Consider the following 14,102-nt stretch of genomic DNA (forward strand, 5'->3'; position numbering starts at 1 on the left):
TGCGGGACGCGCGGCGCAGCTGTTCTGATTATCATATTTCAGCCTCGCCACAGCCGTGCGCCACTGACCGCTCGGCGAGCCCGCGGGAGAGGATTAGGGATCCCGAGGCAACTTACTCCGGGCTCAGGCCGTTCTCCCCCGATGCTCGGGCTGCCGGGCTGTTCCGGCTCTGGCCTCCCTCTCCTCCTCCTCCTCTTCCTTCTGCCCCCTCCCGCGTTCCTTCCCGGCTGCGCCGCTTGCGCCGTCGCCTCCCGCCGCGCTGCTCCTCCGCCCTGCGCTCCTGGGGTCCCCGCAGTCCGGCTGGCCGCGTTGCGCGCGGGGCCCACTTTCTGCAGCCGGCGGCGAGTGGCTGGTGGGTAGGTCTACCTGTTGACGAGGTCCTTCCCGGGCTCTAGGAAAAGGGGGGAACTTGGAATAGGCCGCTTAGCTTGGTTTGGTCTCACGCCCGGGCGCACATCCCCGGGGCCTGGCCCGCTTTGGCTGCTCGGGAGGGTGAGTTCCCTCTAGAACTAGCTGCGCTCGGTGCGCTACGGAAAGAAGAATCGGGAATGGGATGATTAAACTCAGAGGAATTGTTCCCTGACTGCTACACCATAACTCGGTCTCCCCCGACCTCTGATATCTAAAAACGTGGGGTGGGAGGAAAGGGGCACTTCTTGCTGTTGCGGACAATCTGGTTGGAACGTACAGGTAAAACAAAGTTGACTGCGCGGACTGACGGGCTTTTTCGCTTTCAGACCCGCGAGGTCTTCTTTTCAGTTTAACTCTAGAATTGAAGCTCACTAACCAGAAGCCAAAGCGCGAAATGATCTTCCAGTAGTCTGAAGTTTGTTAGGTTTTTATATACTCTCCAATTCCTCTCATTGCTGGTCTCCTGCCCTTTGTTTTTAAGCACACTTGTGCAACAGGCTGTGGTGTTTTGATAATTACAAGGACAAGTCTCCCTGCCTCTCTGGAGATTTTTTTTTTTTTTAATGCATTTATGTAAGGGCGCGAGTAGGGAGGAATTTATTACAGAACAGTGAAAAACCTATTTCACGTCACCAGGCGTTGATATCTAATAATTTTCTCTCGGAAAACTACTTGGAGAGAGAAGACTGTTGGGTGCAACTAGCCGGTAATCTTTTTCAATAATTCTTACATGTTCCCATCATCTCCGACAGTCTCCCAAAGACAAAGTCACAGGAAGGCTACGAAGAACCGCTGCGCTTCCCCCAAAGCTTCTAAATAGCTATTTCTTATCTAATGGGACTGCCAGTTTTATCTAAAAAGGCCTACAGACACAAACCATAGAAGGCTTAATTTCGGTGTTTTGTTGCTGTGAGAAGATCTGGTGTATTAGGAAACTCCTTTCTTTGTATCTTTCCCAAGATCTAACCCTTGATAAGAGCTGTAAGCCCTGGCCGACTGCAGTGGCTGGGCTTGAACAACGGGTAAAGCCTCTCCAAAGCGGAAAGGGAATCTAAGATGCCTGAGTTTCCCCATGACCTAGCTGAGGCTTTTCCCCCCAGGAACCCGTTTTGTTTCGGTTTTTTCTCAAGGAAGATTTCAAATTGGATCTCGTCCCTTCCATTTCATTATAAATTATTTTGGAGCGCGTGTATGAAAGTGAAAGTTGGATAGGATAGACCTAGGTTGATAAGTTTCCCGGTTGTGTAGGTTTTTCTTTTTCTTTTCCTTATTTTTTCTTTGATCTGTTTCTAAAGTCTCTGGTATTATATGTATGGAGCCTTTTGTCAAGCTGCTTTTGCAAAGCTGATGCTGATGATCTCAACACGAAGCAAATCTTCCCAGTATTTGGGCGTGTTTCCCATGTAGATAAACATGTTGACCGTAGTAAAAAAAGATACCACCACAATGCCAGAAAATACAGTTTTACCCAGTCATATTCCATCATGCCACGTTTATAAGATAGAATTAAACACCAGAAGCTATCAGAAGCCTGACGACTTATATTTGAGAGCCACAAAGCACCCTCACTATCCATCCTCCTTCAAACCAGCCCCCACCTCCCACACAAAGTGTGGTATTTTAACTCCCTAAACCAATAAGCTATTACAAAGAATTACTGCAGATGATAGCAATTCCAAGTAGAAAAGCTGGCACGTAGCTTGGGGGGAACCTTTAGTAATGGGCAATTTCACCTTAATGGTAGACAACATTTTCCTCTTTTCATTCTGCACCGTGGTTGTAAACAAGTTCCTAAACTGATAGAAGCAAGATCCATGGAGAAGATATCCGCATTAAGAGATGTTTTGGGGACCCCACCAGGATGGACGTGCTCTGAAGTTCTATGCATGTACCAATGACACATTTTGCATTAAAATCCAAGTTAGAATAGCAGGCTTTGTAGTTTTACTTCACCTGGAAGTTCTAAATCGATCACAGATTATTCTCATTTCCTCAGAGCTGATTGCTGTCTGTGAATTTAGTACATCAAATATATCTGTAAAATTTTGTTTTTTAGAGAATATGTAAAACTGCAATTAGCAATGTTTCCTGAGTACTTGATCACAGGAGCGACCTCTTGTGTTCAGAGGGGGATCAGACCCTCTTCTTTAAAAAATTGACTCGTTTTGACCTTTGTATATTGTTAGGTCAAAACTATATCCTTGAAAACAGCAACAGTGTGAATCCCTGGTTTGAGCTCCTGTCCTGAGAAAAAGAGGAATATGAGTTATCAAGTATAGTCCCCATCACTTCCAGGGTGCCTCAGTATATCTGACAGTGTCTTTCAATATAAAAGGGATACTGAAATTTAAGTTCCTCTGGAGTCTGTGGCATCTGCCCATGTGCACTTGTATACACTTTCCAAAACGTGGCTGTTATACCCAACTTCCTGGTGGACTTTAAACCTGTCTTTTTGTGTACTGTTGTTTTCTCTGCTTTAATTGAAATTTAAGCATTCCACATCAAACTTAATGTTAAGAGATTCCCGAACAAACATCTTGCTCTCAATCTACATTTCAAAAATCTAAATAGGTTTTAATTGCAATTGAAAGGTAAAATTAAACATATAGCATTTATTTATCTCCCAAAAACCTCTGGCAGATATAAATGAATTTCAAGTTGGTTATTTGGGGAATCACAAACAGGAAGACAGCTTATTCCTTCTCATCTAACCAAGACTGGGAAGGGAAGAGGAGCTTCGATCAACTTTCCAATGTAGATACAGATTTGGGAATTTATTCCCAGGGAGATGATGCTGTATGTTTAGCTCCTATCAGAATCAGATTTGAAAGAGTAGAATAACAGTTACACTCTGCCAGTTTCACTGAGTAAGGTATTCAGATGAAAAAACATATATAACTGAAGGATTTATGTTATGTCCACAATCATATAATTTGAGGGCTCAAATGAAACAGGAACATTTTATTTACCTCTGAAAATTGATATTGAGTAGATGTGTATGTATCCCCTTTCTCCTGTTAGGTTTTATCTTTTCTGTGTAGCCTACATGTAGAATAAGGCTATACAAACCCTCAGTATCTTTAGTCATGTCCAAGGGTCAGATAAAATTATGTGCGTTTAAAGGGAGTTACGATTAAACGTTTATATTCCACCGGGAAGGGGGTGTGGGTGTTTAGAACCAATTTGCCTCTCTTCCCGTTGATGGTGGTGGCTTACTGAGGAACAATTAAGAGAATCTGTGCTCTAATTTCAGAGAAAAAGAGGAGATACCACTGGGTATGAAATGATTTTCTTTCTTTCCTTCTTTAACTTAAAAAAAATATTAAGCAATCATCAGAAAGGCAGTTGTTAACAACAACAACAAACCTTTAGTTGTGGTTCTTATTCTGATGCCTAGGACTCCTGCTGCGATTGTGGTGTCGTTGAGTGTCAATTGCTTTATTAACTACTTAAACAGTCTGGGTGAATTAGCAAGAATTTTCTCTGCTCGCAGAGCTTCCTAGCCTTACTTCCTTAGTTCAGGTAGTTGTTTCAGACAACAGTGTTTCTGGTATTTCTTGGCAGACGAAAGCCCAGAAGGCACCGTTCTTGTGCGGTCTGTTGCTCGGTTCTCAGCCGAGATAGAATTTCATGCTCCCAGCAGCCGGGCAGCTGCGAAGCCACAAACCTCAGTTCAGTCCTGAACTACGTGCGACGGTCCGCAGCTGATTGCAGGGAGGAGTTCGGCCAAGCGAGGACAGAAATTTGCAATCCTCGCTTTAAAATTGTGCTTCTGAAAGTGTTTACTATGACTTATCAAAAGCGGCTGGCAATGTCAAGTGAAACCTTTTTCTTGCTTCTCCCTGCCCCCTAGAACTCCTAAATGACCAGGAACAGACTATTTTTAACCCGAGTTCTGCTATGTGGAGCCCAGGTTGGTACTAGTGAGTGCAGTGTGCTGACCCAAGTGGTGCTGGCCCAAGGATGCGCTGACCGGTACATTTGGCAAAGCCTCATTAAATGTATCAGATTCTCGCGGAAGTGGTTGCAGTCCGGAGAGGTGAAACAGCTATCTCCCAAGTCCTGAGCGGTTCAGCTGAAATCTACATTTGCATTGAATCTAGCAAAACACCCACGGGTCCGCCCAAGATCTTGGGAAACCCGGAACGAGTTACCTCCATCTAGTTGATCAGTCTGAAAGGCTGGACAGCCTTTCCGCCACTGCAGTCCTGTCCAACGGGCAGCTGTGAATTTAGCTTTCGCGCCAAAGGGTTGATTTTCCCCACCCGCTGGAGGTTTACTGGGGACGAGCGGGGGATGGGAGGCGAAGGTACCTTGGAGGAGGTCAAGTGGGGGAGGAGGAGGAGCAGCAGAAAATTACCAGCCAAGCAGGGGAGGGAGTTGGAAGCCCGGAAATCTACCAAGATGCCTCAAGTAACCTTCCTATAAGTCTCAAAATTCAGCGCTTGAATAACAGCCTCCTAAGGTGTCCTGGAAAGGAGTCCTCGGGTGGGCTGCGGAGGTGATGTCAAGAGTTACAGCTACTTTATGAATTAAACTGACGGCTAAGGCACGTCGGGACACTTTAGTGTAAACTGAATGGTGTATGGATGGGGGCTACTTTTAAAGGGAGGTGGGCAGTCATTGGTGGCATTTAACAGTATATTCTGCGTGTAATAGTAGTTTGAAAGCTGAAGAAAACCCCCCAAATCCCAGTAAATGCCCAGTACGTTTGAGAATGATTTTAAGGACAGTTTTGAAGGTCGCTGTCTGTTCCGACTCCACTTAGGTGAACCAGCGTGTGAACTCCAGCGAGGGTGTGTTTAGATGTATCTATGACTTCAGATCCATGCTATTTAAACTCATCAATTCTTTGTGACTTCATGTTGAGAGAAGAATTTGCCCTGCCTCTCTATCTGCTAAATGCCAACTGAGGAGAAAAAAGGGGCCCAGGAGACGATCCCTTTCAGAAAGAACGTCACTTGATCAACTCGACTGAGTTATTAACTTGCTCTCCGAAAGGTCAACAGCGCCTTCCCTTCCCAGCCGCACGGCGCGGAGATCAATCGCTCTACCCAGGTAGCCTCTTGTTCAGGGCTCAGGAACTCCTATCTTAAGATACTTCGGGGGCTCAGAAGCTCTGCCTATGTGTTCTTTCCAAGAACCCCACCTGTCTTCATTCAAGCACACTCGTCGCTAGAAATTTAGCCTAGCTTGAGTTCAGGGATGAGAGAAGCACTGAACAAAGAGACCCCAACCGTCCCCGTGGGCCCCTGCCCTGCCGTTTTGCAGTTTCCCTACCTTCTAGCTGGACAGCCCCCTAAGTCTCTGTGGTCTGAATGAAAGGGCATTTTTTTTTTTTTTCTATTTCATCATCCCATTGACCGAAGCAGAAAAATTGAGCCGAATCTACGCCCCTTGTCCTGACTCCTGCCAGAGGAAAGAAGAAAATCATCCGACAGGTCTCTTTCAGCTCCTGGATGGCGAGCACAGCTCCCGGGAGCTACACTTAGTTCCTTACTGTGAATCGCTTGTTACCCTCCGTTTGGGATTCAGGACCAAGGCCCCAATGGCCTCGGTTACCCAAAGGGACGCCAAAGAAAATGTGAATCCAAACGTTGGCTAGAGGATAGTGATCAGAAAACCAGTGATTACTAAACAAGGGGCAGGCGTGTCCCTGCCTCATGGGAGTTGCGGGGAGGCCGTAGGCTGCAAGACCCTTCAGCCTCCTGGATGCAAAAAGTGAAAAAGAAAGCGCAGCCTCCGGCAGCCTGCTCCTCAAGGCAACCTTTTGGAAGACTAAACTTGTATTCTTAGGTTGTCCTCCTTTAAGTCCATGTTCCAATCCTCTGGGCTTTCCGTGAAATAAATAAAATTGTGGAAATGAATGAATCAGAGTATCACTTCAATTGTTTCAAACTCATTGTCAAGTCACCTTTTCTGTCATCTGCCAGAAGTTCAATTTGTGCTTAGTGTCTACATTTCAGAAAATTATAAGGACGTTTCCTTTGCATCTGTCTGCCTTGCTTGCTGGCAGCGTGCAGAAATAATAACTGCAGTTGTTGGTACAGAGTATTTTCATGACTAGCTTAGTTCTAAATGGCACCCCAAAATATAGATAACCAAATTCTTATTTGGCATTTTTCAGGTTTATTCACTTTGTGTTGCAAATGCTTGAATTAGAAAACGAGAGAACTCCCGCAGCAAAGATGTACTTCTGTGCTCTCTTGTTAGGCACAGAACACACACTGGGTGATTAGCCAGAGGGGCGGGCTCCTTTGTTGATTTAAGAGTTCACCAGGCAAGATGGAACAATTATCTTGTTGCCTCTTCTTAGCCGTCTATTGTTGTCTTATTTCTGGTATGCTTCCATTGTACAAAATTCGGTCCAAAAATGAAGAATAAATCGTAAGATAAAAAGGTAATAATGATAATAGGTCTATTTTAATTTTACCTGGCTTTGTTAATAGGTAGTCTGTACCTGACACTCATATACATAAAAGATGTCGAAAGTGTATAGCATATCATTTATGTATAATTATATATGTTATAATTATATGCTAATGATGCCACCGTTTAACATTACAAGATAATTCTATAAAAAACTTGAAGTTCTATTTTTGATACATATAACACCCTCTTTACAAGAAAATAATTGTCAGACTTTAAAATGATATTCGAGGGTGCTTTTATCAAGAGAACAAAATCTGAAACTTCATGAACTAAAATTCTATCAACCAAGATGGTGCATAAGTAGGTTGTTTTGGGTTAAGGATAATGTGAAATACTCTTAGTTTTTGTAACTTTGTGTACACAAAATACACATCTTAAAGTTGTGCATTTGAATGTGCATTTTACCACTTATTCTGAAATCTTAAGTCACACCATTTCAGCAGGAAATAAAACCTGAATAAGTCCTAGGTAATGTGTAAGGAATAACTATGATTGAACTTTTGTAGCTTAACAATGTTGTGGTAATCTTTAAATGTGAATATTAACATATTGAAATTAAGTAGATCATTTTATCACCTAATTTATAATAAAAAGTAAAAGCAAGTATAACAAACTGCTTTACTTTCTATAATGTCTATTTAAGGATCTATTACCAAAATATAGTAATAATAGGATTCATATATGTGTAACAAATATGTAGCTGTCACTCTGTTATTGGAGAGTTCAGTCTAGTTATAAATGCATTGTACTGTCATGTGATATGTGCCATCACTTGAATATTGCTAAATTAATGCTATGCTATATTTTAAGAATCTCCCTCTTCTTTCCAGATACATGTACTAGCCCAGGAAGATCCCTGCCTCTTTAATAGAAATAGTAAATTAGAAACTATGTCATTATCCATAAATAGAATCTTTCTGACTTGCACTTAAATATCAGGACCCAAATTATTGTATGTCTCACTTCAGAATGTGTCACAATGTGCTATTTTATCTTCTTGGCCCAGTCTTTGGATTTACTCTATACTCTTCATTTTATAAGCTGCACAAACCATTGGTGATAATGAGAACCACTCTATATAGTTTCACTGACTTTGGATTCTCATACAATGTATAAAAATGTATAAATCATAGTCTTTAGGTCTTGATGATGTGCTTCTTCCAATTCTGAAGTGTTAGTATAGCTGTCCATAATGTCACGTGATGTGTCTCCTCATTGTCCTGTACCTGAGCCATAGCAGATCTGATGTCACTTGGATATGCCATGTGAGGGTAAACATTTTCTTTTGGGTTATGCCGTCAATGAGGAAGAAACATGAGTAGAGCTCTCAAAGCAGAAAAATATAAGTGGATAGAAAAAAAAATCACACTTTTGAGTATAGTATTGGAGAAAGAATTGAGTGTGGGTGACTTTATCAGCCATCAGAACAAAGAGTGATAGTAGGTGCTTGACTAAGATGAGAAAAGTATTCAATTATGAAAACAGAAAGAGAAGGCTTATTTAGGAAAAGAACATACCGGGTAAATGTCAAGAGGAACAAAAAGAAATGGGGTATGGTGCCCCATTTCATCCTGATAGAATAGGCAGTCAAGGGCAAAACCCAGATCGGAAACAGGAAATGGGTGGAAGTAGGGAACAGTAGATTCATAATTATTTGAACTTGGCATTTAAAACTTTAAAATCTGATTTTAGGGTTTTATTTATGGCAGAAAAGCAGCTTATTTGGCAATAATTTTAAAAACTTTTGTTGCATCTTTAGTCATATTAGAATGTTCACCTTTGTAAACTACTCACTAGCAGTAAACTGTCAGCACAGAAAATACAAACTGAAAGTACTAGAAATATCATAATATGGATTTCTCTTTTTAATTAGTTAGGTTTATCTAATGATAAGATTCAGGATTCAGAAAGGAAAAAAGACCAGATCTGAGAAGGAATTTTTAAAAATGGCTTTAAAGTTTTCCAGAGTTTTGTTAGCTGTTGCCCTTTCTGCAGACTTGGTTATATCAAAAAGTATAACTCAAATATTTGCACTACTCAAACCACAATAAAAAGGGAAAGATGTTGTGAAAACACTGCCTCATGCTCAAATTTATGCAAAACAACTTGAAAGGCTGCCAGCAACACTGTTGTTATGTTAGCAATTCTGACCTGGCTTCACATTCTCCTAGATGAGTTCTTCTGATGTGAGAAGAATGTAAATCCAAACCACAAGGGAGTATTCTTTGCACCTATGCACTTGGGAAGAGTTTGGGTGCCCAAAATGTGAGAAAAGTTAGATACAGTTCTTCTCTTAGAATCTATTCTGGAGGTCACAAGGTCAGAATGCCTGCACATGTGCATAAACCAACATGCCCATAAAAGCCTGATAGGAGGCAGCAGTGCCCCATAAAAGGTCACACCCAGCCACAATCCAGCAACATTTGAACAGCGTCTGTTATGGAGAAGAAATATGAGACTGACAGCAGCAACAGCAGCAGCAGCAGAGAAAGATGGATTGGGGATTAATCATGGTAAGATACTGAGCAAAAGAGACAACAAATTCTGCCAAGCATGAATTATTCTCTACTCACAAGTTTCACAAAATACACTCTTCAAAGTACAAGCTGGTTGGCCAAGGTCAGGTTGATCTTTGCTAGGCTGAAAGAAGCAGCTGCTGAGTGTTTCCCATGGCAGTTGGAGAACACCTAAGGATTTTTCACTGTTTTTGTTTTTTTTAAAGAATGTGTGTTTCAACAGTAGAAATACTCCTGAAAACACATGTCATTAAAATTGCATTCCCCATCAGTGCTCATGACATTCACTTTGGGGTAATACTGTTTTAAAAATATTATTGGTAGCTATTAGCCTGTGGCTTTGCAGGACCTTACTTTTAATATATTCCCCCTTGTCTTTCTAGTTTTAACATTTTGCCTCATTTCATAATCTCCCCTCATTGAGATCATTTGCATAAGCAAAATATGTCACATGACAGTCTTTGGAAGACTGAATAGGCACCACTGAATTGTGCAGTTTAGAGGGATCTAGGCAAGGCCACCCAGACTGAAATAGTAGCCCCTCTATATCTGTCAAAGTACCTCAGATAACTCTAAGAAAGATTTACTACTTTGACAATCATGAAGACTGTAGTTTTCAGGAGGTTTTGGATATTTTCGTTGGTTGGTTTTTAACTCTAATGCCAAAGCTGTCTGTAGCTGTTTTTTTCTGATACTTTGCCCATTTGCACCATTATGAAGACTTCTATAATAAGCATGTCAATAAGAAAGAAGAAGTTGAAAAGGAAACAAAAGATGATAGACCTAAAAATAAGTGATAACATGATGCAATACTACTCGGCAATTAAAAGGAAAGAACTATTGATATATACTTTAATATGGGTGAGTTTCAAAATAATATGCTGAGTAAAAGAAGCCAGAACAAAAAATGGACACACTATACTTCCACTTACCCGAAACTCTAGGATATACAAATTAATGTGTGACAAACTGATCGTGACAGACATCAGATCAGTGGTGGCTTTGGGATGGAGTAGGTGAAGGGTAAATATGAAAGGTAGAGATTAAAAAGGGACTGGAAGAAATTTTTTCAAGCGATATATTCCTTATTTTGATTGTGGTGATAGTTTAACAGGAGTATGCATATAACAAAGCTTACCAAATTACATATTGTAAATATGGGCAGTTTATTGTATATCAATGTCAATAAAGCTATTAAAATAGAAAAGAAACTGCATTGTATTGTCCTCTTTATTGTAATTAGTATTATTATTACATAATTTTTACAATAAAGTGTTGGGGAACGGCCAAATAGGCAGCATTATATTTAGTGAAAGAAGATACTGGAAGGGAGAATAAAAGGAGTTTAGCTTAACCTAATTGGTGTTTGGTCAGTGGTTACTCAGGAACACCAATCTGAATTTTCTATTGCCTAATACTACAATTTTATGCACTTTCCCTTTTTGTAATACTACTATTTCGGATCCCAAGATAGGCTTTCCAGAAGACATCTCTAATATTTTACTTCCCCCAAAGTCAAATTAATTCTATAATTCCTAGCACTTCGAGTAATTATTTTTTAACACATCACTTTCTAATTTGTTTCCATATAGGGTTTACCACCATCTTCCAAGACTCAAAAGAAAAAAAAAGTTTTTGAGGAGAAAGTCCATATCTGGGCCATGACTGTAAATTACTGTCTCTACAAATTTTTGGTGAATTATTAAATGGTCCCCTAGCCAAATAGTTGGGCTCCTCCTGCCTTTGGCTGAACTTCCTCAGACATCAACAGCTGGTTCACCCAAATACTCACCTGAACAAACACACCACTTCCTGGGTACCCTGTTCTCTTTGCCCACAAGGTCCTGGAGTCAGCCTGATACATATCTGAGTTCTTCATACCCGCTAGGCACTCCCTCTGACACTTGGCTGCACCCCAAGGCTTTCCAGACAGGTTCACCACCTTCTCTTTCTGACCCTTGTGGATGAGGCTCCAGCATGTCCCTATCCCACTCCTTTTTCCTCATGAACTTAATTTGCTGTGAGCTGACTTCATTCTCTGATTTTCAAGTCATCATACTGGCTCTGTTGTAAATCAATCAGCCACAGACAGACTTTTCCATGAGGCAGAGGGAAGGGGGAAGGGAAATGATTTAATTGTGATGTTTAAATACAAATATTTATTTCTTTTCATGTTTTGGATTTGGGGTTTAAACATCACTGATCAGGGCAAAGGTCAGTCAGTTTCTTTGTGGATCATATTTGTGAGTCTTTCCACAGGGCAGGACATGTACCTAGTGAGGGAGCAAATAGCTTCATTAAGGACAGGGATGGGCCTGAAGCATTTAGGGGAGAAGAGATGGAGCTAGATTAAGAGCATTAGTATTGACAAGGATCCTTTATACTCTGATTAGAAGCACGCAGCTGACATGTCTTTTAACATAGCTCTACGTTTGCTAGAAGCATTCTGCTTTGAAAATGTTTTCTTATTAGAAATTTTTAAAACCAAAAAATGACATTAAAAGATTGATATGAGGAAAATTTTTCCCTATTTTTTCCTCTCTAAGGAAGAGATTGCTATTTGTTTACAAGATGTCCTTGTCCTCTTGCCTTCTTTCTTCCTTTCTACTATAATCCTGAGGTTTGTGTTTGTTTACCCATTGGCTATATTCCCAGCTAAAATACTTCGTTTTCTAGCCTCTCTTGTAGGTAGGAGTGGCCAATTAGTAGAGATTGCCTATGAGTCTTCTGGGAAAACTATTTACAAAGGGGACAGACAACTGGCAGACACAAACTTCTCTGACACCTTTTTCTTCCCCTTCTTCTTGACTAGAACCTGGGAATTGTAGCTGGAATTCCATCACCCTCTTTTCAGTTTGGGTTTACACTGAGGATGGAAGTCAGATGCAATGGGTGTTGCCTGGACCACTATTTTCAAAAACCATCATATTGTCTCTGAACTGTGGAATTATCTATTGCTGTATAGCAAGTTACCTCAACTTTAGTAGCTTAAAACAACATCCATTTATTATCTCAGTTTCTTTGGGTCAGAAGTCTGAGCATGGCTTGACCAGTGCCTTTGCCTAAGGTTTAACAAGGCTGTCATCAAGGTGTCAGCCACGCAGCATTCTCATCTGGAGGCTTGACTAGGCAAAGAGTCAGCTTCTGAAATCACTCAGATTGTTGGAAGAATTCATTTCTTTGCAGTTGTGTGACTGAGGTCTCCATTTCATTTTCTTCTTGGCTGTTGGTCAGAGACTACTTGTCAGCAACTAGTTTAGGACCTTGATCTCCATAGTTCATAACATGGCTAATAGCATCTTTAGGGCCAATGGTAGAATCTTTCTCTCTTCAAGAATGTCTCTCCTCTTTTAAGGGATTTCATCTGATGAAGTCGGGTAACTCAGGATAATCTCCCTTTTTTTTTACTCAACATTAACTGAGTTGGGACCTTAATCACCTCTGCAAAATCCTTTCACTTTTGCCATGTAACGTAACCTAATCATTAGAGTGACATCCTATCATATCACAGGTCCTGTCCACACTCAAATAACGTATGTATAACAGGAAGTGAGACTGTTGGAGAACATCTTAGAATTCTGCCTATTTCAGCTCTTACCTATGGGCTTCCTGCACATTAAGATGATAAGCCCTTCATTTGTTTCACCAAGATAGACAGGCATATCTCTAACACTAGCAGCCAAATAATTCCTGTTACGAGCTCTGGAAATGTAAATTATATTTTACTTTATTATTTTCTTTAATTTTACAAATTATTTCCTTTACTCTGGGAATGCAAAAAACTAATTGAGTAAAAAAAATTGATTTCAGGCCTGGTGCAGTGGCTCACGCCTGTAATCCCAGCAATTTGGGAGGCTGAGGCAGGTGGATCATTTGAAGTCAGGAGTTTGAGACCAGCCTGGCCAACATAGTGAAACCCCAGCTCTACTAAAAATACAAACAGTAGCCAGGTGCGGTGGTGGGTGCCCGTGCTTCCAGTTACTCAAAAAGCTGAGGCAGGAGAATCACTTGAACCTGGGAGGCATAGGCTGCAGTGAGCTGAGATCATACCACTGCACTCTAGTCTGGGCAACAGAGTGAGACTCTGTCTCAAAAAAAAAAGAAAGAAAAAAAAAGAAGTTGAGGTCAAGTGTGGTGCCTCACACCTATAATCTCAGCACTTCAGGAGGCCGAGGTAGAAGGATTATTTGAGTCCTGGAATTTGAGACCAACCAGGGCAACATAGTGAGACCCCATCTCTAAAGAAATTTTTTAAAAAAAAATTAGCAGGGCATGGTGGCACACTCCTGTAGTCCCAGGTAGTCAAGAAGCTGAGGTGGGAGGATCACTTGAGCTTGGGATGTTGAGTCTGCAGTGAGCTCTGATCATGCCACTGCACTTTAGCCTGGGTAACAGACTGAGACCCTGTCTCAAAAAATAAAAATAAGATTTATAAAAGTAGAGTCAAAAGTGAAGGCCCTCCTTCAAATATACCAATATGTCTTCACTCATTAAGAGTGGATACTGTTAGCCACTTTTTAATTATCCTAGTCCAAAAATGACAAAAAGTGTGCATTTACAATACAAATAGGTATGTATTATATATGATGACATACATAATTGTATATTTATAAACCTATATGCATCTTTGTACTATAAATCAAATCATACAATACATAATATTCTGGTAAAGTTTTAACATGTTAATGCCTCCTACCAAAGACACCAGGATTTCACCTGCACTTGAACAAGTTGGGTTTCTTA

The 14,102-nt window shown here is 40.9% G+C and overlaps 1 long non-coding RNA gene across 1 annotated transcript; it reads left to right on the top strand.

The window, feature by feature from the left end:
- Positions 1 to 59: 59 nt before the first annotated feature.
- On the top strand, positions 60 to 6,488 carry LOC118151555 (uncharacterized). The gene is made up of 2 exons (XR_004739933.3): positions 60 to 5,469; positions 5,784 to 6,488. It is a non-coding gene; the product is annotated as an uncharacterized LOC118151555 (long non-coding RNA).
- Positions 6,489 to 14,102: the final 7,614 nt, after the last annotated feature.

The sequence above is a fragment of the Callithrix jacchus genome, chromosome 2, assembly GCF_049354715.1.
Source record: "Callithrix jacchus isolate 240 chromosome 2, calJac240_pri, whole genome shotgun sequence".
Taxonomy (NCBI): Eukaryota; Metazoa; Chordata; class Mammalia; order Primates; family Cebidae; genus Callithrix; species Callithrix jacchus.